The following is a 23,488-nucleotide window of genomic DNA, read 5'->3' on the forward strand; positions in this document are numbered from 1 at the left end:
TAGTGTATATCCAAAGATCATCAGAGTGATAATACTCATTAAAATTATAAAATTGAGACCCTACCGAAATATCCTTTAATTTCCTGCAAACTGGATTACATGACATTCTAAGTGTATCCTGCAAAGAAACTTCAACTGTAGATCAAATATGCCTAAAATGCAAATTTCTTCATTACAGGAAACAACTGAATACCTTGCTGTCTTTAGGACTCTATTTGCCCCTGTAGCTTTTGTGTCAATTAGAAATCAAGTAAATAGGTAAGTAATCGGTATATTGAAACTATTTGGGATACAAAAGAAGAAAAAAATCTAACATTTATTGAATACCTGCTAAGTGTCAGAAAGTTTTCTAAGTGCTTTATATGTGATCATTATTTTATTTGGTCCTCATAACTGTCCCCTGAGATACTATTCCCTGGTTTACAAATGAGGAAATATTTTCTCAGAGAGTTCTTTATTTAATAGGATTAGTCGGCTAAGAGGGAGTGGATCAGGATCTAGGACCTAGATCAATCTGTCTCTCAAGCCTATTCTCTGTAGACTATGTTTATTTTGAGCAACTACTTTTGACTGATTACTCTTATATACCACATAATACCATATTCCCAAAATTATCTGATAGTCGTCTTTAGAATATGACATCATGAACTTATGATAAATGCTAACACAATTTTCTTACTTGCTGACTCTAATTGGAAGGACAGTTCTGTGTAATTTTGGGGAATCCTGGCAACATTTCTACAAAGGAAGGGTTCCTAGCTAGCAGCTGTAGAAAAATCTCCATAAACATTTCATTTGATATTCTCATATTTTACATAAATGCAAGTGTTTTGCACACCCCAGGGATGTTAAATGTGCTTTGAGAAATGCAGTGAGCTGCCAGTCAATGCCCTGCAGGAGGATTTATGAAATGGTAGCCAGAAATGTTGTTTGTTTCTTTTCAGCCCAAACTGCATGAATTATTTCAACTGAATCGGGAGGGTAGATGAAGGGGTGCAGGAAGCTAATAGAGAAACCTGCACCCCTATTGGTGCTGAATTAGTGGTCTGAATGATGGACTACTTATTGCAAAAGGCTGTAACTTTTTGTTTTGAGATACTGGTTTTATGTGGCTCCTGAAATTTTTTGAGCAACTACTCCAATCTTCATGATCTTCCTTCTTAAGGGAAAGCCATACTCGACTCTTCGAAGTATCCATCTCTCTACAGCCAGCAGACAGGCTGCATGTGAGGTGCTGATTGTTTTGTTCGGCTCGAGTTCTCTTTCCATGACAGAAGAAGAAGGGATAGTCTCAGGAGGTGGAAGTAGCTCAGTTGATTGGGAAACATCATGGTTTCATAGAAAAACCTTGATCTTTTAAGAACCTGAGTGTTAGTGGCAGCTCCTCTGCTTTCTAATCGTGTGACTTGGGCAAGATTACTTCTCAGAGACTCCATTTGCTCATCTCTAATAGGGGGGACATAATATTGTAAGGAGTAAATGAGATGGTATTTCTAAAATACCGGGTACTAATTATCATTGTTTTCATCATTGATGAGGCAGTGACACAAAATTCCCCTTATGTTCTAAATACATACTGTTAGATGTCTGAGAGACTAAACAAAGACCTTGTTTTTTACTTTAGATATTGAAAGCAACCCAGTAGTGTTCCTTTTTCACTTAGTGGCTGCACATACCAATCATTTGAATGAAAACTCACATACTGTCCTGGGGGCTGTGTAGTACAGTGCCACAGATTATCTTACTAATAACTGAAATCCTGCTGTCTTCATATGAGTTTATAAAATTATCTACTTCTAGATAGGAAGACTAATATACAATGTAAATATATAGTCAAAAGAATCTGTCTTCACCAGACATTTTATTCTATATATCTAGGAATCAACCTGGACCCAAGTAGTATTGCTATTGTTCTCAAAAAACAAAAACGAAAACAAAAACAAATTGCACTACCTAAAATTAACATTGAAGCTATATCCATTTTTTAAAATTAGGCAAAATGGAATATTCTTTACAGTTCCTCTTCTGCCATCCTATTTTATTATTTTTGATATGGCGGCAGGTGTTTTAATCTTCAAAGAGCAAAACTCATGTGGAACAGTGGTATGGGTTTTTTAGAATTGTAGAGAATGTTTCACCCGTAGAAGCAAAGTGAACTTTTTTATTTATTTTTGATTTTGTTAAAAAACAAAACAAAACAAAACAAAAAAAAACAGTATATATCAAGTGCTATAATGGACATTAGGGACTTAGAAAGGAGGAAATTGCAAGGCAGGTAAGGGATGAAAAACTGCCCATTGGCTCCAATGTACACTACTTGGGTGACAAGTGCACTAAAATGCTAGACTCCACCACTATACAGTTCATCCACATAACCAAAACCACTTGTACCCCTAAAGCTATTGAAGTTAAAAAAAAATTAAAATGGACCATGCGCGGTGGCTCATGCCTGTAATCCCAGCACTTTGGGAAGCTGAGACAGGCGGATCATGAGGTCAAGAGATCGAGACCATCCTGGCCAACATGGTGAAACCCCGTCTCTACTAAAAATACAAAAATTAGCTGGGTGTGGTGGTGCACGCCTGTAGTCCCAGCTACTTGGGAGGCTGAGGCAGGAGAATTGCTTGAACCTGGGAGGCAGAGGTTGCAGTGAGCTGAGATCGCAACCCTGCACTCCAGCCTGGAGACAGAGCGAGACTCTATCTCATTTAAAAAAAAAAACAAAGAAAAAAAAAAGTGTCTGTCTATAGTGTTTACCTAACCAGGTAAAATTTAGGGTTTTGTTGTCATGCTTTAAAACACCAAATGATGTAACGCAAATCAGTAAATGAAATTTTCAGTAGGCTTTATGAGGCAACAATGCAAAAAAAAAAAAGGAGTATCACCAACACTTCAAGTATGAAAATTCAAAATTTCTCTCAGTCACCCCCCAATTTTTATTTTAGAGAGCTCCAAACTTCCATATATTTGGCTCTAACTAGATCACCATTTCCAAAGTAATAAGTGAGATGATATTAGCAGTGTACAGGTGAAAATTTATTTTAAAATTTATTGTAATGTACCTTCAGAAAATGTAATTAGAATGTTAAATTATGATATAAAGTTTCTTTTTGAATAAAATTACGCATGAAATAAGGAGCCATTAAAATAAAAATATTAAGTCAATAATAGTGTAGGAGTTAATGTGGAACTGTCAGAAATTATTAAGGTGACAATGATTAAATTTCAGAAAATGCCGATCTAAATGACTGATTGAAAATGTATTGACACATGTTAACATCGCTTGTATAAGTGTTATTTTGTTGGATTCCTTTGCAATGTTTTAAGTGTTAAGTACCTGATGACTTAAAGAAACTTGCCTCACTAAAACAGCAGAGATATGCAGTATACACTTTTTCCCTATTACTCCATACTACAAAATCAATCTAAGATGGAGCAAAGAACTAATAGGAAAAATAAATTGTAAAATTACTTGGGAGAAAAACAAAAAACACTGGAGATTTACTTTTGTTTTTTAGTTTGTTTTACAATCTTGGAGTAGGTAAGGTCTTTCAAAGCATGACGTAAATTTTAGAAGACTTCCACAAAATCCATCAATTTGACTATAGAAATATTTGGAATTTATGCATAGCAAAATAGGTAAATACTAAAGAAATAACATTAAAAGACTAAGTAGAAAAGTTATTTGCAGCACATATGACAGAGAAAAGCTAATTTCCTCCAAAACCTATTAGAAGTCCCTACAACATACTAAAAATAAAATTCAACTAAAAGATAGTGTTAATAGAAAAACATAGGTCACATACTAGGAAACAGAAAGGGCCTTTAAACATGTAAAAATGTGCTTAAACTCTCATAATAAAAGAAACAACAATATAGAACCAAAAAGTCATTCCCTTTTTACCTGTTTGGCAAAATCAAAAAGGTTGATAAACATATTGATAAATACGTTGAGTACTAATGAGCCCAAGATCAAGAATGGATATGTAGTGTAGGAGACACAACAGAGCAGAGGGAAGAAAAATAAATTATTTATTGCTCTTTATAAAATTTTAACCTTTTTAAGTTCAAAAATAAAATCTGAGACTATTTGGTGTTTTTGTTGGTTTCCTGAAGTTGCTTGGCTCTCCTTGCACTACAATAATCTTCTATCTGCAATAGTTTGGATTTGCATTCTGTTGCCATTCTAATAATAAAAACCTGGATACAAAATACAGAAAACTGAATCAAATGCTAGGGTTGTTTTCATACACAATAGAAATACCTACATTTTAAAAAGTCTCCTGAAGAGTAAATAACTTTTTTTTTGAGACAGAGTCTCTCTGTGTCACCCAGGCTGGAGTGCACTGGTGCAATCTCAGCTCACTGCAACCTCTGTCTCTTGGGTTCAAGCAATTCTCCTGCCTCAGCCTCCCAAGTAGCTGGGATTACAGGTGTCTGCCGCCATGCCCAGCTAATTTTTTGTATTTTTAGTAGAGATGGGGTTTTGACACATTGTCCAGGCTGGTCTCAAACTCCTGACCTCGGGTGATCCACCCTCCTCGGCCTCCCAAAGTGCTGGGATTACAGGCATGAGCCACCACGCCTGGCCAGATTGAATAATTTTTTAAAGTTATTTCCAGGACCCTTGAATTTGAAGGCAGAGCCTTCATATGAGATGAGGAAACTAATGGCACCACTATAAGTTTACACATATCTGCATTATGTCTCAATCTCAGCGCTTCATGCCAATGCAAATATGACTGGAGCAGATGATCAAGGAAGAGAGTGGTAGGAAACTACTCTTAGAAAAAAGAACTCTAAGAGTTCTTAGAGCCAGAGGTCAGATCTTTTAGTCCTTACAAGCTAGATAAAATAATTTGAACTTGTATGATATGGAGCCACTAAAGACTTTTATTTTTGAGCATGCCATTTTTAAAAATTTCAACTTTTATTTTAGATACGGGAGTACATGTGCAGATTTGTAACATGGGAGTATTGCCTAATGCTAAGGTTTGGAATATGGATTCCTACATCTTAGTAGTGAGCACAGTAACTAATAGGCAGTTTTTTAGCCCATCCCTCCTTCAACCCTCTAGTAGTCCACAGTGCCTACTGTTCCCATATCAGTGGGAACAGTTCCCATATCTATGTTCATAGGTGCTCAGTGCTTAGTTCTCACTTACAAGTGAGAGCATGCTGTATTTGGTTCTCATTCCTGCATTAATATGTTAAGATTATGTCCTCCAGCTCTACCCATGTTTCATTCTTTTTTATGGCTGTGTAGTATTCCATGACATATATGTGCCACATTTTCTTTATCTAATCTACCAATGATAAGCACCTGAATTAAGTCCATGTCTTTGTTATTGTGAATAGTGCAGCAATGAACATAGAAATGCATGTTGTTTTGGTAGAATGATTTATTTTGTTTTGGGTATATAACCAGTTATGAAATTGCTGGTTTGAATGGTAGCTCTGTTTTAAGTTCTCGCAGAAATCTCCAAACTGCCTTCCACAGTAGCTGAACTAATTTACATTCCCACCAGCAGTATATAAGCATTTCCTTTTCTCCACAGCCTCACCAGCATCTATTGTTTCTTTTTCTTTTCTTTTCTTTTTTTTAATATAATTTAAGTTCTAGGGTACATGTGCACAGCATGCAGGTTTGATACATAGGTATACATGTGCCATGTTGGTGTGCTGCACCCATCAACTCATCATTTACATTTGGTATTTCTCCTAATGCTATCCCTTCCCCAGCCCCTCCCCCACCCCCTGACAGGCCCCAGTGTGTGATGTTCACCTTCCTGTGTCCAAGTGACCTCACTGTTCAGTTCCCACCTATGAGTGAGAACATGCACTGTTTGGTTTTCTGTCCTTGTGATAGTTTGCTGAGAATGATGGTTTCCAGCTGCATCCACGTCCCTGCAAAGGACACAAACTCATCTTTTTTTATGGCTGCATAGTATTCCATGGTGTATATGTGCCACATTTTCTTAATCCAGTCTATCATTGATGGACATTTGGGTTGGTTCCAAGTCTTTGCTATTGTGAATAGTGCCACAATAAACATATGTGTGCATTTGTCTTTATAATAGCATGATTTAAAATCCTTTGGGTATATACCCAGTAATGGGATTGATGGGTCAAATGGTAATTCTAGTTCTAGATCCTTGAGGAATTGCCACACTGTCTTCCACAATGATTGAACCAATTTACACTCCCACTAACAGTGTAAAAGTGTTCCTATTTCTCCACATCCTCTCCAGCATCTGTTTTTTCCTGAATTTTTAATGATTCCCATTCTAATTGGCATGAGATGGTATCTCATTGTGGTTTTGATTTGCATTTCACTGATGACCAGTGATGATGAGCATTTTTTCATGTGTCTGTTGGCTGCATAGATGCCTTCTTTTGAGAAGTGTCTGTTCACATCCTTTGCCCACATTTTGATGGGGTTGTTTGCTTTTTTCTTGTAAATTTGTTTGCGTTCTTTGTAGATTCTGGATATTAGCCCTTTGTCAGAGCCGTAGATTGCAAACATTTTCTCCCCTTCTGTAGGTTGCCTGTTCACTCTGATGGTAGTTTCTTTTGCTGTGCAGCTCTTTAGTTTAATTAGACCCCATTTGTCTATTTTGGTTTTTGTTACCATTGCTTTTGATGTTTTAGTCCATGAAGTCCTTGCCCATGCCTATGTCCTGAATGGTATTGCCTAGGTTTTCTTTTAGGGTTTTTATGGTTTTAGGTCTAACATTTAAGTCTTTAATCCATCTTGAATTAACTTTTGTATAAGGTGTAAGGAAGGGATCTACTTTCAGCTTTCTACATATGGCTAGCCAGCTTTCCCAGCACCATTTATTAAAACGGAATCCTTTCCCCATTTCTTGTTTTTGTCAGGTTTGTCAAAGATCAGATGGTTGTAGATGTGTGGTGTTATTTCTGAGGCCTCTGTTCTGTTCCATTGGTCTATAGCTCTGTTTTGGTACCAGTACCATGTTGTTTTAGTTACTGTAGCCTTGTTGTATAGTTTGAAGTCAAGTAGTGTGATGCCTCCAGCCTTGTTCTATTTGCTCAGGATTGTCTTGGCAATGTGGGCTCTTTTTTGATTCCACACGAACTTTAAAGTAGTTTTTTCCAGTTCTGTGAAGAAAGTCATTGGTAGCTTGATGGGAATGGCATTGAATCTTTTTCTTAATATTGATTCTTCCTATCCATGAGCATGGAATATTCTTCCATTTGTTTGTGTCCTCTTTTATTTCATTGAGTAGTTCTCGAAGAGGTCCTTCACATCCCTTGTAAGTTGGATTCCTAGGTATTTTATTCTCTTTGTAGCAATTGTAAATGGGAGCTCACTCATGATTTGACTCTGTTTGTCTGTTAATGGTGTATAGGAATGCTTGTGATTTTTGCACATTGATTTTGTATCCTGAGACTTTCCCAAAGTTGCTTATCAGATTAAGGAGATTCTGGGTTGAGACAATGGGGTTTACTAAATATACAATCATGTCATCTGCAAACAGGGACAATTTGACTTTCTCTTTTCCTAATTGAATACTCTTTATTTCTTCCTCTTGCCTGATTGCCCTGGCCAGAACTTCCAACACTATGTTGAATGGGAATGGTGAGAGAGGGCATCCCTGTCTTGTGCCAGTTTTCAAAGGGAATGCTTCCAGTTTTTGCCTATCCAGTATGATATTGGCTGTCAGTTTGTCATAAATAACTCTTGTTATTTTGAGATACATTCCATTAATACCTAGTTTATTGAGAGTTTTTAGCATGAAGGGCTGTTGAATTTTGTCAAAGGCCTTTTCTGCATATATTGAAATAATCATGTTGTTTTTGTTGATGGTTCTGTTTATGTGATGGATTATGTTTATTGGTTTGTGTATGTTGAACCAGCCTTGCATCCCAGGGATGAAGCTGACTTGATCGTGGTGGATAAGCTTTTTGATGTTCTGCTGGATTCAGTTTGCCAGTATTTTATTGAGGATTTTCACATCGATGTTCATCAGGGTTATTGGTCTAAAATTCTCTTTTTTTGTTGTGTCTCTGCCAGGCTTTGGTATCAGAATGATGCTGGCCTCATAAAATGAGTTATGGAGGATTCTGTATTTTTCTATTGATTGGAATAGTTTCAGAAGGAATGGTACCAGCTCTTCTTTGTACCTGTGGTAGAATATGGCTGTGAATCCGTCTGGTCCTGGACTCTTTTTGGTTAGTAGGCTATTAATTATTGCCTCAATTTCAGAGCCTGTTATTGGTCTATTCAGAGATTCAACTTCTTCCTGGTTTAGTCTTGACAGGGTGTATGTGTCCAGTAATTTACCCATTTCTTCTAGATTTTCTTGTATATTTGCATAGAGGTGTTTATAGTATTCTCTGGTGGTAGTTTGTATTTCTATGGGATCGGTGGTGATATCCCCTTTATCTTTTTTTACTATTGCATTTACTTGATCCTTCTCTCTTTTCTTCTTTATTAGTCTTGCTAGCAGCCTGTCAATTTTGTTGATCTTTTCAAAAAAACAGCTCCTAGATTCACTGATGTTTTTGAAGGGTTTTCTGTGTCTCTCTCTTTCAATTCTACTCTGATCTTAGTTATTTCTTGCCTTCTGCTAGCTTTTAAATTTGTTTGCTCTTGCTTCTCTAGTTTTTTAAGTGTGATGTTAGGGTGTGGAGTGGATTTTAGATCTTTCCTGCTTTCTCTTGTGGGCATTTAGTGCTATAAGTTTCCCTCTACACACTGCTTTAAATGTGTCCCAGAGATTCTGATACGTTGTGTCTTTGTTCTCATCGGTTTCAAAGAACATCTTTATTTCTGCCTTAATTTTGTTATTTACCCAGTAGTCTTTCAGGAGCAAGTTGTGCAGTTTCCATGTAGTTGTGCGGTTTTGAATGAGTTTCTTAATCCTGAGTTCTAATTTGCACTGTGGTCTGAGAGACAGTTTGTTATAATTTCTGTTCTTGTACATTTGCTGAGGAGTGCTTTACTTCCAATTATGTGGTCGATTTTGGAATAAGGGCAATGTGGTGCTGAGAAGAATGTATATTCTGCTGATTTAGGGTGGAGAGTTCTTTAGATGTCTATTAGGTCTGCTTGTTGCACAGTTGAGTTCAGGTCCTGGATATCCTGTTAACCTTCTGTCTTGTTGGTCTGTCTAATATTGACAGTGGGGTGTTAAAGTCTCCTGTTATTATTGTGTGGGAGTCTAAGTCTCTTTGTAGGTCTCTAAGGACTTTCTTTATGAATTTGGGTGCTCCTGTATTGGGTGCATATATATTTAAGATAGTTAGCTCTTCCTGTTGAATTGATCCCTTTACCATTATGTAATGGCCTTCTTTGTCTCTTTTGATCTTTGTTGATTTAAAGTCTGTTTTATCACAGACTAGGATTGCAACCCCTGCTTTTTTCTGCTTTCCATTTGCTTGGTAGATCTTCCTCCATCCCTTTATTTTGAGCCTATGTGTATCTTTGCAGGTGAGATGGGTCTCTTGAATACAGCACACTGATGGGTCTTGACTCTTTATCCAATTTGCCAGTCTGTGTCTTTTAATTGGGGCATTTAGCCCATTTAGATTTAAGGTTAATATTGTTATGTGTGAATTTGATCCTGTCATTATAATGTTCGCTGGTTATCTTGCCCATTAATTGATGCAGTTTCTTCATGGCATCGATGGTCTTTACAATTTGGCCTGTTTTTGCAGTGGCTGGTACCAGTTGTTTCTTTCCATGTTTAGTGCTTCCTTCAGGAGCTCTTGTTAGGCAGGCCTGGTGGTGACAAAATCACTCAGCATTTGCTTGTCTGTAAAGGATTTTATTTCTCCTTCACTTATGAATCTTAGTTTGGCTGGATATGAAATTCTGGGTTGAAAATTCTTTTCTTTAAGAATGTTGAATATTGGCTCCCACTCTCTTCTGGCTAATAGGATTTCTGCTGAGAGATCCACTGTTAGTCTGATGGGCTTCCCTTTGTGGGTAACCCGACCTTTCTCTCTGGCTTCCCTTAACATTTTTTTCTTCATTTCAACCTTGGTGAATCTGACAATTATGTGTCTTGGGGTTGCTCTTCTCAAAGAGTATCTTTGTGGCATTCTCTGTATTTCCTGAACTTGAATGTTGGCCTGCCTTGCTATGTTGGGAAAGTTATCCTGGATAATATCCTGAAGAATGTTTTCCAACTTGGTTCCATTCTCCCCATCACTTTCAGGTACACCAATCTAATGTAGGTTTGGTCTTTTCACGTAGTCCCATATTTCTTGGAGGCTTTGTTCGTTTGTTTTTACTCTTTTTTCTCTAACCTTGTTTTCTCACTTTATTTCGTTAATTTGATCCTCAATCACCAATACCCTTTCTTCCACTTGATTGAATCAGCTACTGAAGCTTGTGCATGTGTCACGAAGTTCTCGTGCCATGGTTTTCAGCTCCATCAGGTCATTTAAGGTCTTCTCTACACTTTTTATTCTAGTTAACTATTTGTCTAATCTTTTTTCCTGATTGGGTTTGAACATCCTCCTTTAGCTCAGAGAATTTTGTTATTACCGACCTTCTGAAGCCTACTTCTGTCAACTCATCAAAGTCCTTCTCCATCCAGCTTTGTTCCATTGCTGGCAAGGAGCTGCAATCCTTTGGAGGAGAAGAGGCACTCTGATTTTCAGATTTTTCAGCTTTTCTGCTCTAGTTTCTCCATCTTTGTGGTTTTATCTATCTTTAGTCTTTGATGTTGGTGACCTACAGATGGGGTTTTGATGTAGACAACATTTTTGTTGATGTTGATGCTATTTCTTTCTGTTTGTTAGTTTTCCTTCTAACAGTCAGGTCCCTCAGCTGCAGATCTGTCAGAGTTTGCTGGAGTTCCACTCCAGACCCTCTTTGCCTGGGTATCACCAGCGGAGGCTGCAGAACAGCAAATATTCCAAAACAGCAAATATTACTGCCTGATCCTTCCTCTGGAAGCTTTGTCCCAAAGGGGCAGCCACCTATATGAGGTGTCTGTCAGTCCCTACTGGGAGGTGTCTCCCAGTTAGGCTACACGGGGGTCAGGGACCCACTTGAGGAGGCAATCTGTCTGTTCTCAGAGCTCAAACGCCATGCTGGGAGAACCAGTGCTCTTTTCAGAGCTGTCAGACAGGGATGTTTAGGTCTGCAGAAGTAGTCTGCTGCCTTTTGTTCAGCTATGCCCTGCCCACAGAGGTGGAGTCTAGAGGCAGTAGGCCTTGTTGAGCTGTGGTGGGCTCTGCCAAGTTTGAGCTTCCCAGCCACTGTGTTTACCTACTCAAGCCTCAGCAATGGCAGACACCCCTCCACCAGCCAGGCTGCCATCTCGCAGATTGATCTCTGACTGCCGTGCTAGCAGTGAGCAAGGCTCTGTGGGCATGGGAACCACCGAGCCAGGCACAGGAGAGAATCACCTTGTGTGCCAGTTGCTAAGACCTTGGGAACAGCACAGTATTTGGGCAGGGAGTGTCCCGTTTTTCCAAGTAGTCTGTCACAGCATCCCTTGGCTAGGAAAGGGAAATCCTCCGACTCCTTGGGCTTCCCAGGTGAGGCGATGCCCCACCCTGCTTCAGCTCACCCTCTGTGGGCTGCACCCACTGTCCAACCATTCCTAGTGAGATGAACCAGGTACCTCAGTTAGAAATGCACAAAACACCCATCCTCTGTGTGGATCACTCTGGGAGCTGCAGACTGGAGCTGTTCCTGTTCGGCCATCTTGGAACCTACCCTCTATTGTTTTTTTGACTTTTTAATAATAGCTCTTCTGACTGGTGTGAGATGTTATCTTGTTGTGGTTTTTATTTGCATTTCTCTGATGATTAGTGATGCTGAGCATTTTTTCATATGTTTGTTGACCACTTGTATGTCTTCTTTTAGGCAATGTCTGTTCATGTCCTCTGTTCATTATTTAATGAGTTTATTTGTTTTTTGCTTGTTGATTTGTTTTAAGTTCACTAAGGATTCTCAATATTAGGCCTTTGTTGGATGCATAATTTGCAAATACCTTCCCCATTCTGTAGGTTGCCTGTTTGCTCTGTTGATAATTTCTTTCGCTGTGCAGAATGTTCTTTAGTTTAATTATGTCTCACTTGTTTATTTTTGTTTTGGTTGCAATTGCTTTTGGGGACTTAGCCAAAAATTCTTGGCCAAGGCCAATGTTGAGAAGAGTATTTCCTAGGTTGTCTTCCAGAATTTTTATAGTTTGAGGTCTTACATTTAAGCCTTCAATCTATCTTGAGTTAATTTTTGTATATAGTGAAAGGTAGGGGTCCAGCTTCAATCTTGTACATATGGCTAGACAGTTATCCCAGCATCATTTATTGAATGAGTCCTTTCCCCATTGCTTGTTTTTGTCAGCCTTGTCAAAGATCAGATGGTTGTAGGTATGTGGCTTTATTTTTGAGTTTTCTATTTTGTTCCATTGTTCTATGTGTCTGTTTTTGTACCAGTACCAAAAGGTTTCGATTACTGTGGCTATATAGTATAGTTTGAAGTTGGGTAGTGTGATACCTCTGGCTTTGTTATTTTTGCTTAGGATTGCTTTAACTGTTTGGGCTCTTTTTGGTTTCATATGAATTTCACAACAGTTTTTTTTCTAATTCTGTGAAGAATGACATTAGTAGTTTCATAGGAATAGCATTGGATCTGTAAATTGCTTTGGTCAGCATGGCCATTTTTATGATATTGATTCTTTTAATTCACGAGCACAGAACTTTTTGCATTTATTTGTGTTGTCTCTGATTTTGATTTCTTTCAATAGTATTTTGTAGTTCTCCTTGTAGAGATATTTCACCTCCTTGGTTAGCTCTATTCCTAGGTATTTCATTTTATTTGTGGCTATGGTAAGTGTGATTGTGTTGTTTATTTCACTCTCAGACTAGATGTTATTGGTGTATAGAAATGCTACTGATTTTTGTACATTGATTTTGTATCCTGAAAGTTTACTAAAGTTGCTTACCAATTCTGGGATCCTTTTGACAGAGTCTTTAGGATATCCTAAATATAGAATTATGTCTTCAGTGATGAGAGAGAGTTCAACTTCTTTTCCTATTTGAATGCCTTTTATTTCTTTCTCTTGCCTGATCGCTCTGGCTAGGACTTCTAGTACTATGTTGAATAGGAATGGTGAGAGTAGGCTTCCTTGTCTTGTGCCAGTCCTCAAAGGGAATAGTTCAAGCTTTTACCCAGGCATTATGATGGCTGTGGGTTTGTCATAGATAGTGCTTATTATTTTGAGGTATGTATTTTTGAGCAACTCTTGATGTGACTTGATATCTTAGTTCATTTGGGCTGCTATTACAAACTACCTTAAACTGGGTAGTTTGTAAACAACAGAAATTTATTTCTCATTGTTCTAGATGCTAGGCAGTCCAAGATCAAAGTACCAGCAGAATCTATGTTTGGTGAGGGCCCATTTCCTATTCATAGATGGCGCCTTCTTGTGTCTTCACATGGTAGAAAGGGGCAAGACAGCTCTCTGGGAGCATTTTTATAAGAGCACTAATCCCATTTGTAAGGGCTCTGTCCTTATGACCTAATCAACTCCCAAAAGGCCCTGCCCCCTAATATCATCACCTTGCGGGTTAGATTTTTACATATGTACTTTGAAGATACAGAAACATTCAGACCATAGCACCTGATATAAATGTTTAAGTTACAAAAGTCTACTATGGCCATTTTCTAACTACCCATGGTGTTTTCTATTTTTTAATAACTAACAATAGTACTTATTGTTTCATTTTAAATTATGAGAGTAATTTTTGCATTTCTCACTGAAAAAAATTTAGAAAATGTAGAAAAATATTTAAAAGAAAATAAATACACCTACAAATTTAACCCAGGGGTTGGCAAATTATAGCCAGCAGGTCAACTAACTGTTTTTATGAATCAAATGTTATTGGAAGAGAGCCAGAGCCCTTTGTTTACTATTATCCATGGTTACTTTCCACACAATGATGACAGAGTTGTTTAGCTGATTCAGAGACTACATGCCCCACAAAGCCTAAAATATTTACTATTTTACAGAAAAAGTTTGCTGGTCCCTGTTTTAACCCTCTGAAATAATCTGTTATTAGCATACTTTTCAAAGGGATGTTCTAGACATATTTTTAAATAGTCATAGTGTAAATTATGATCACATTGTAAATAAAGTTATATATTTTGCTGATTTCACTTACCTCTATATCATCAGCATGTTTCATATAATTATGAAAGATAACCAGAGGCCAACATTTTTAATCATTGCATAATATTTCATCTTATAAAAATATTGTCATCCATTTAAATAATTTACTATTTTTTGCTCTTTTGTCTGACATTTAGGCTTTCTAAGTTTTTGGTATTTTTGGTTTTTTTGTTTGTTTTTGAGACGGAGTCTTGCTCTGTCACCAGGCTGAAGTGCAGTGGCATGATCTTGGCTCACTGCAACCTCTGCCTCCCAGGTTCAAGCAATTCTCCTGCCTCAGCAGGAGTAGCTAGGATTACAGGCGCACACCACCTCACCCAGCTAAATTTTGTATTTTTAGTAGAGACAGGGTTTCATTGTGTTGGCCAGGATGGTCTCGATCTCTTGACCTCGTGATCCACCTGCCTCAGCCTCCCAAAGTGCTGGGATTATGGGCGTGAGTCACTGTGCCTGGCCTCTAAGTTTTTTAAATAAATAATACTGTGGTGAATATCTTTGTATACAATTGCTTACATTTTTATCATTTCCTTAGACTAGATGGTGAATATCTTTGTATACAATTGCTTACATCTTTATCATTTCCTTAGACTAGATAGCGTTAAGTGTAATTATGGAATTGAAGGGTATTGATATTTGTAAGGCTTTGGATGAACATGCTGAGGTTTTAAAATGCCATTTCCAGAAAACTCCGGGCCTCTTGCAAGGTTGTGTAAAATCATTTCAATAAGCTACCACAGTGGAGATGGCTTTGGACTTGAAGAAATTACTATCTTTTCATACTTTAAATGCAAATGAGGATAATTATAAAAATAAACTTTAGTTTGGATAGAGCATTGTTCTAAGTGATTAACATATATTAAATCATTTAATCCTTACAACAATCTTTTGGGATAGGTCTTGTTACCCTATTTTAACAATGAAGCAAGGATTAAAACTTTGACTGACTCCGAAGCTCTTTCATTTAACCACTGTGCTTAACTGCTTGAATATTTCTGCATGTGTTCCTTTTTCTTTTCATATTCACTCTGTGGTTCTACTACTACCAAGGATTGTGTCCTGTGTTAAGTTTCTAGAAAACATGTTTTGACCCTAAAGGTTCTGTGACTTCTAAAATGTTGGAAATCCTTTTACTTTATGGACTGCATCCTGTCAGCAGAGAGTAGTTTAATTCACATTTGATATTTCTTTTACTTTGTTGGGCTTTCTCAGTGTTTGTTTTCCTCATTTTCTCACCTCTCAGTACTTTGTGTTATCAAAACTTATCTCCAAAGTTTAAAGTTTACATATCATGCTGTTATTTTAAAAAGTAGTCTGGTGGTGCTTCTAATTATTGCTACTGCCATGAACACAGAGGCAGGCAGAAGCAGCTCCCAGAAGCTTAATGAAAATGTTATCTCCTATTTTTAAAAAGGATAAATGCAGACACAACTTTGGTTTGATGTTATAATTACTTCTTTTGGATTTCTAGCTATTTTTAAAACAAATTTACACCATTTTGTGCTTGTGTGAAACCTCAAGGATAATGTTCACTAGAGATCCTCCAATTATTTTTCCAGTGAGTAAGTTTCACCTCTCAATTGTTTCAATTAGCAAACCTATGAAAATTAATTAAAATTGTTATGATACTTCCAAAATTATATACCACTGACTACTGAACATAAAATCTTAATCAAAATATTGAAAAGGCTGGAATCCAACTTGCTTTAATTGTCTAATATGCTTCAAAGACAAGCAATGAAAACGATAAGGTGAGTAAAAAGAAGATGCTTTTTCAGGGAGTCTACAGGACCTTTTACACAGATGTTTCAAAATGATGATTTTTTAGCTGGTGAAAAATTATCAGAAAGATACGAAAAATGATGCTGACCATCATCATCATCATCATCATGATAATGCTGGTTTCTTTCTCATTCTGCTGAGAAACAGAGTTGGTTTTCAGTAAAAGTGTCTACTTTGATGAGGGGAAAGTAATTTCTTTACAGCAAGTCCCTGGAAGCACTGCATGGAGATTATATGTGGCCATAGTCTAAGGAAGGGGCCTCAACTAGTGTTCAAGCAGAGAAAGAAAGGAAGAAAAAAGAGAAGCAGATGGTTTGACTGACAGCAGGTGAGGAAACTGGTGCTCCTACTAAGTGCTAGCCTCTGGGTTAGGAACGTTCATATAGGCTTTTTTTTTAATTTTTTTTACAGAAAACAACCAAGTAGAATTTTGTAAGCATTAACCTCATTGTACAAATCAGATTTAAAGGGATTAACTAAACTACCTAAACCCATACAAGGCCTTCTATCCTCAATCCTCTCTCCGTTTGATGCACAGGCTAAGGTATACAGTTTGGTCATGTCTCCTCATCAAAGCCTAATCCAAATTCCATCCCGCCTATGGTCAGATCCAGGATGAAGGTAATTGTTTAAACTGACTTTTAAAGTAAAATTAGGTAACAACAATGGCAACAACAGCAATTAACTGAGTAACAACCACAGCGACAATAATAACTAATTGAAAATTAGAGTTTATTGTATACCAGGCTAAGTATTTCCTATACATTATCTAATTTTTGCTCCTAATAACTGAATAAGGAAGCTACTATTATTATTCTCTTCCAAATAGGAGAAAACTAAGTCATCCACAGTTTAATATTGGAGTTATGCAGTTAGTAAATGGCAGAGTTTTTATTTAAATCTAGGTCTAATTTTAGAAATAATTTTAATCACTACTTGGAAAATACACACACACACACAACTATGCACACATGTGTGCGTGCACACACACACACACGCAAAGCATGAACGCCATCACGGAGGTATGACCTGAAGCGTGCAGATGTATACAGCTTCTTAAATTAAAACTAGATGGGTGAGGTAAGAAAGATGTTGTAACAGATATTGATACTAGTAAGTTATAATAGGGCCAGATATTCAACTTTTTAAAGGCTCTCATTTATTTTGTTTTATACATCGAGTCTCAATAGTGTTCTGTTTCCCTTCTAGTATTTCATCTTTTGTTGTAAACATTATGATATTAGGCTTTTTCAGCTGGTGAAAAATTATCAGAAAGATATGAAAGCTGGCACAATTATTGTACCACTGAGAAAGATGTAGCTAAAAGTGTGTTACTGTTTATTTGAGATATTCATATCAATACCTTGTTGGGAGAGGGTCAGCAAATTTCATTTACCGAAATGTGAATTTTGAAACACACTGTATTATCTAGTACACGTAGTAGGCAGTTGATAAATGTTGAAAAAATGTGTGAAAAATAAAGAAATAGTTTTTTATTTAATGACTACGCCTTTTAAAAAATTATTGTAAGTACATAATGGTTGTATATATTTATGGGACGCATGATGTTTTCAAACAGGCATACAATGTGTAACAGTTGAATCAGGGTAATTGGAGTATCCATCACCTCAAGCATTTATTCTTTCTTTTTGTTAAAAACATTTCAACTCTACTCTTTTAGTTATTTTTAAATATACAACAAATTATGGTAAACTATAGTCACCCAATTGTGCTACCAATACTAGATCTTATTCATTCTATTGATAGAAGTAGAATGTTTTTGTACCCATTAACCATCTCTACTCCCTCCTGCCCACTTGCCTTCCCAGCCTGTAATAGATTGTTTCCATATCTTGACTATAGTGAATAGTGCTGCAATAAATATAGTATTATAAATATGTCTTTGATATATTGATTTTTTTTCTTTTGGATATATACCCAGCAGTAGGATTGCTGGATCATATGGTAGTTATTTTTTTAGTGTTTTGAGGAACCTCCATACTATTCTCCATAGTAGTTGCGCTAATTAACATTCTTACCAACAGAATACAAGCATTCCCCTTTCCCTACATCCTCACCAGCATTTGTTATTACCTGTCTTTTGAATAAAAGCCATTTTAACTGGGGTGAGATAATATCTCATTGTAGTTTAATTTGCATTTCTGTGGTGATTAGTGATGTTGAGAATTTTTGCATATACTTGTCGATCATTTGTCTGTCTTCTTTTGAGAAATGTTTATTTGGATCTTTTGCCCATTTTTAATCAGATTATTTTTTGTTATTAAGTTTGAGTTTCTTCTGTATTCTGTTTATTAATCCCTTGTTAAATGGGCAATTTGGAAATATTTTCTCCCATTCTGTGGGTTTTCTCTTCAATTTGTTGATTGCTTCCTTTGCTGTGCAAAAGCTTTTTAACTTGATGTGATCCCATTTTCACATTTCTGTGTTGGTTGCCTGTGCTTTTGAGGTCTCACTCAAGAAATTTTTGCTCAGACCAATGTCCTGGAGTGTTAAAGACTGTGTCTTAGTAAAATTGTTGATCTGCATAGAATAAACAAACTGCTTGAAAAGAAAGCAGCACTTTTCTTAAGGGCTAGTGGTTGCCTAAGCAAATTAAATGATTAATCAAACACATTATCAGTAATAACTTTTATAAAAATCACTACTCCTGCTATTTTCTCTACTATTGTTTTTGTGCCAAAAGTCCAAATACAGCTTTCCACATTCTTTCCACCTGATTTAATGTATCAAAGCTGATCTAAGTACCTTCTCCTGTTACATATACATTATATATTTTATTTATAATATGTCTCTTTTTGCATGCAAAGATATGCAAAATAGAGTAATTGGCAATATTGGACTTTGGTCCAGTTGGTTTGGAAAGTTTTTGTGCCTTCATGCTTATTCTTTAAGCATCGTGGATGCTTTTTAAACTTTTTCTCTGGATGCATTATAAGATAATGGTATCAACTATGTTTCTCTAACAGTCCATTTATCTAGTGACTTGATGTACAGAACAGTCTCTGACTTACAATGATTTAACTTAGAATTTTTGACTTAACAAGGGTGAGAAAGCATGTGTGTTCAATAGAAACCATACTTTAAATTTTGAATTTTGATTATTTTTCCCTGGGCTAGTGATATGCAGTACAAGACTCCCAAGACTCTGGGCAGTGGCAGGGAGGCGCAGCTTCTAGTCTGCCACATGATCACAATGGTAAGCAACCAATAGTCTCCAATGTACTGTGTTGTCAGATGGTTTTGCCTAACTATAGGCTAATGTAAATGTTCTGAGCACATATAAGATAGTAGGCTAGGCTAAGCCATAATGTTCACTAGATCAGGTATTAAATGTATTTTTGACTTGTGGTATTTTCTTTTACTTTTTTTTTTTTCTTTCTTTTTTTGAAACAGAGTTTCACTCTGTCACCCAGGCTGGAGTGCAGTGGCATGATATGCGCTCCCTGCAACCTCCGCCTCCTGGGTTCAAGCAATTCTCCTGCCTCAGCCTCCCAAGTAGCTGCGATTATAGGCACCCACCACCATGCCTGGCTAACTTTTTTTTTTTTTTTTTTTTGATAGAGTTTTTCTCTGTCACCAGGCTGGAGTGCAGTGGCGTGATCTCAGCCCACTGCTGCAACCTCCACCTCCCGGGTTCAAGTGATTCTCCTGCCTCAGCCTCTCGAGTAGCAGGGATTACAGGCACATACCACTATGCCTGGCTAATTTGTGTATTTTTAGTAGAGACGGGGTTTCATCATGTTGGCCAGGATGGTCTCAGTCTCCTGACCTTGTGATCCACCTGCCTTGGCCTCCCAAAGTGCTGTGATTACAGGCATGAGCCACCACACCCAGCCTAATTTTTGTATTTACAGTAGAGATGGGGTTTTGCCATGTTGGCCAGGCTGGTCTTGAGCTCCTGACCTCAAGTGATCTGCCCACCTCAGCCTCCCAAAATGCTGGGATTATAGGCATGAACCACCATGCCGGCCCAACTTATGGCATTTTCAACTTACAATGGGTTTATCAGGATGTAACCCCATCACGAATCAAGAAACATCTGTACTTTTCTCCACTGGTATGTGCATCTCTATCAGGTATGATACAGTAAAAGACTGTGATTAATGATATAAGTTCATTTTCATGATCAGATTTTTAATTTGAGGTCCTTAAAACATCTCTAGCAAACCCTGAGTTCTTTAGAACACTATGGAAACCACAGTTGTAGGACATGGAAAAGTGAGAGGCATACACGCATCTGCATTTTAGAATGACATCGCCTGTCATAAAATGGAGGATGAGTTAGTTACAGAGGGGAAATATTAGAACCAAAGAGACTTGCAAGAAAGTTATTATGGAACAGGATGGAAAATTAAACTTTGATATATGTCCTGCACATGTACCCCTGAACTTAAAAAAAAAAAGTTGGAGAAAAAAAAAAAAAACAACTTTGGTATATGAATCAGGAAAAAAATGCAACATTTGATAAATAAAATTGATTTTAAAAATTAGTTATCAGGACTGAGGAGTAAGAAGAGATCATTGATGGCTTTTTGCTTTGGAAACTCAAGCAATTAATGGTGAAGCTGTTGAGATATGCAAGCATGCTGAAGTCAGAAGTACGTGTTTGAGTTAGTTTACAGTAAAGTGGATGAAGGGTTTGATTTTACACATAGTGAAGCTGAGATACTAAAAACAGCTAAGTGCAGATCTAGAATTCAAAAGAAAGATTGGGGCTGCATATGAATTTGAGAATCAAATTGATAAAGCTACAGAAATGGAGCCAGGAAAGAAGTGGAGACTGAAAAGAGAAGAGGGCTAAGGGCAAACAAACTCTGGGGATCCTGACCTGTTATGGAGCATGTAGGAAAGGAGCCACCAAAGGAGTCAGGAAAGCTGAGTTAAGCAGGAGACAGTTAACTTTAGAGAAGTTTGCAAAAGAGAGACTCGTAAGTAGAAAGAAGTAGCCAGTGCCAGGCTATAGAGAAATGCAATTTTTGCCTCATTTTAGTTTTTTCCCTCTTGTTAATCCCTATGCACCTCTACTTTCTGCCATCCTTTATCCAAGATTAATAATAATAATGCCTCAATAAATGATTTTTCTCCTACTTCACAAATAAGTTTGATGCCATCAGGCAAGACCTATTTCATACCCATCATCTTTGCCTTCACAACCCTTTTCCTGCATGAATCCTTCCCTTTCTTTTTCTATTCCTAAGGCATCTCTGAGTCCTTTCACTTCTTTTCTACTCCTGACTTTGTTCTCATGATAGCTCCTCTTCCACCTTCTTTAACAAATACAATCTCCTGAAGGCTTCTTCCTTTATTTCTTAGAATATGTATACTTCTCCCAACTTACATTGGCTTCCCTGAGCCTCTGCTCCCAATAACTGTCCTCCTTTCTTCTTTCTGAGCCAACTCCTTAAAAGACATTGTTTATATCCACTAAGTCTCATCTATCTCTTCCCATTCTCTTCTGAATCCCTGCAATCTGACTTTACCTATATCCCACTATTAAATTCCTCAAAAGCTATCAATGACTTCCTTCTAGCCCAGTGGTCCCAACCTTTTTGGCACCAGGGACCAGTATTGTGGAAGATAATTTTTCCACAGACCAGGGTCAGGGAGATAGTTTGGGGATGATTCAAGAGCATTACATTTATTGTGCACTTTATTATTATCACATTATAATATATAATGAAACAATTATACAATGTGCCATAATGTAGAATCAATGGGAGCCCTGAGCTTGTTTTCCTGCAATTAGACGGTCCCATCTGGAGGTGGTGGGAGACAGTGACAGATCATCAGGCATTAGATTCTCATAAGGAGCCACCTAGATCCCTCACATGTGCAGTTCACAATAGGGTTCACGCTGTTATGAGAATCTAATGCGGCCACTGATCTGACAGGAGGCAGAGCTCAGGCAGTAACGTGAGCAATGAGGAGTGGCTGTAGATACAGATCTTCACTTGCCTGCTGTCCACCTCCTGCTGCGTGGCTGACTGGTACTAGACTGTGACCCGGGGTTGGGGACCCCTGTTCTAGCCAAATCCTTTTCAGTTTCTAAGATCAAGTGAATCAATTTCAGGCCCCACTTTAAACTGCAGATTGACCAGCCTATCTTTAGGTTTCTATGTCACTGTCTCATTCAGGTTTCCTTCCCGTCTCTCTGCCAGTTTTCTCTCTCCTGTCTGCTGTTGTTTCTTCCCCATCTTGTCTCCAACTGTAAGTATTCCCTGCATTGTTGCACTTGGGCTTATTTCTCACTGTACATGCTACATACTTACAGTATGTATTGAGGTAATACATACTGAGCACAGGAATTTGAGGTTACAATTACCTCAATACAGGTATTGAGGTAAAGGTAAATCAATTGCTATTGTCTAATTCATCCACTCTGCTAGCTTAAATGGCCCTTTCTATTACAATGTCTGTCATGTTTATATCTCCTGTTGACAGAATGATTACCTCTGTGCTGCCATCCCTCTTATGCCATCCATACATTAAAACAACCACAAATTCACAAAGTGACCACAGCCTTGCGAAACAGTCAAGTATGAGGCCATTGCCATTGAGTTGTTTCTCAGAGTTCCTAAGGTCTCCGCTTAGAACAGCGGTCCTCAAACCTAAGATTTCATCAGAATTTACCTGAAAGGGTTGTTAAAAGACAAGTTGCTTGACTCTGTACCCAGAGTTTTCTGATTTGGTAGTCTGTGGTGAGTCCAAGAATTTGTATTTCTAACAAGTTTCCAAGTGATGCTGGTGCTGCTATTTCAGGGACAGTGCTTTGAGCATCACTGGCTTACAAAATGGTTTTTAAACATAGCTGCACAACAGAATCACTAGGATAGCCTTTTGAAAATTACTGCTACTCAGGACCCACTACCGGCCTACTAAATCAAAATATCTGGTAATGGGCTCCCCAGCTAACTCTAATATGCAATCATGGTTAAGATACGTATGTTTAGAAGTAGAGGAAAGGAAATACCACTCAGAAAAGCAATAGCCTTGGGTAGGGGTTTACCCCATGGTTTCCTCAAAAGTCCATTAATTCCATAAAATAATAAGCAAAAAGGTCATGTGTAGCCAAGGAGGGAGTGCATAGCCTTCAACATATTCTCCAAAGGATCTGTGACTGCACCACCCAAATTAAAAATCACTAAGGAAGCTGATTCTTAGGGAGGCCTGGTCTGCTTACACAATTTCTTACATTCACACACATCACCATCATATATGTTTCAAACTCCATTCTGTTCATACATTAAGGCTTCTGTGAGAAATATCTGCTTTACGTCGCATAGCTTCAAGGCTTGAAATGTTTATCCTTGCATATTTACTCAGGTTAATAAGCATTTGTTTCAAAGTGCTTATTAAGAAGAAGAATCCAACATCCATCCATCACTGACATGTTGGCAAGAATCACTTTCTCTAGATTGGTTTTATATTACCATATGTCCTAAAGTAATAGATATTTTGAAGGAGCAAAGAAGGGAGTATGAAGAACATTGACAGTCTAAGTAGAGGCCCACAGAGAAGTTTTCAACAAA

General features: G+C 37.6%; 1 protein-coding gene across 13 annotated transcripts in view; it reads left to right on the plus strand.

Annotated features, from left to right (window-relative positions):
• Positions 1 to 23,488, plus strand: part of LOC105480086 (SRY-box transcription factor 2) — a 753,725-nt gene that overhangs the window by 623,222 nt on the left and 107,015 nt on the right. For 10 of the 13 annotated variants that reach the window (XM_071091313.1, XM_071091315.1, XM_071091319.1 and 7 more), the window contains one exon: positions 179 to 258. The exons of the other annotated variants lie outside the window; for them this stretch is intronic. The gene's annotated coding sequence lies outside the window, so the exon portion shown is untranslated. The remainder of the gene's footprint in view (positions 1 to 178; positions 259 to 23,488) is intronic. 13 annotated transcript variants of the gene reach the window in all.

The sequence above is a fragment of the Macaca nemestrina genome, chromosome 2 (genome assembly GCF_043159975.1).
Source record: "Macaca nemestrina isolate mMacNem1 chromosome 2, mMacNem.hap1, whole genome shotgun sequence".
NCBI classification, from domain to species: Eukaryota; Metazoa; Chordata; class Mammalia; order Primates; family Cercopithecidae; genus Macaca; species Macaca nemestrina.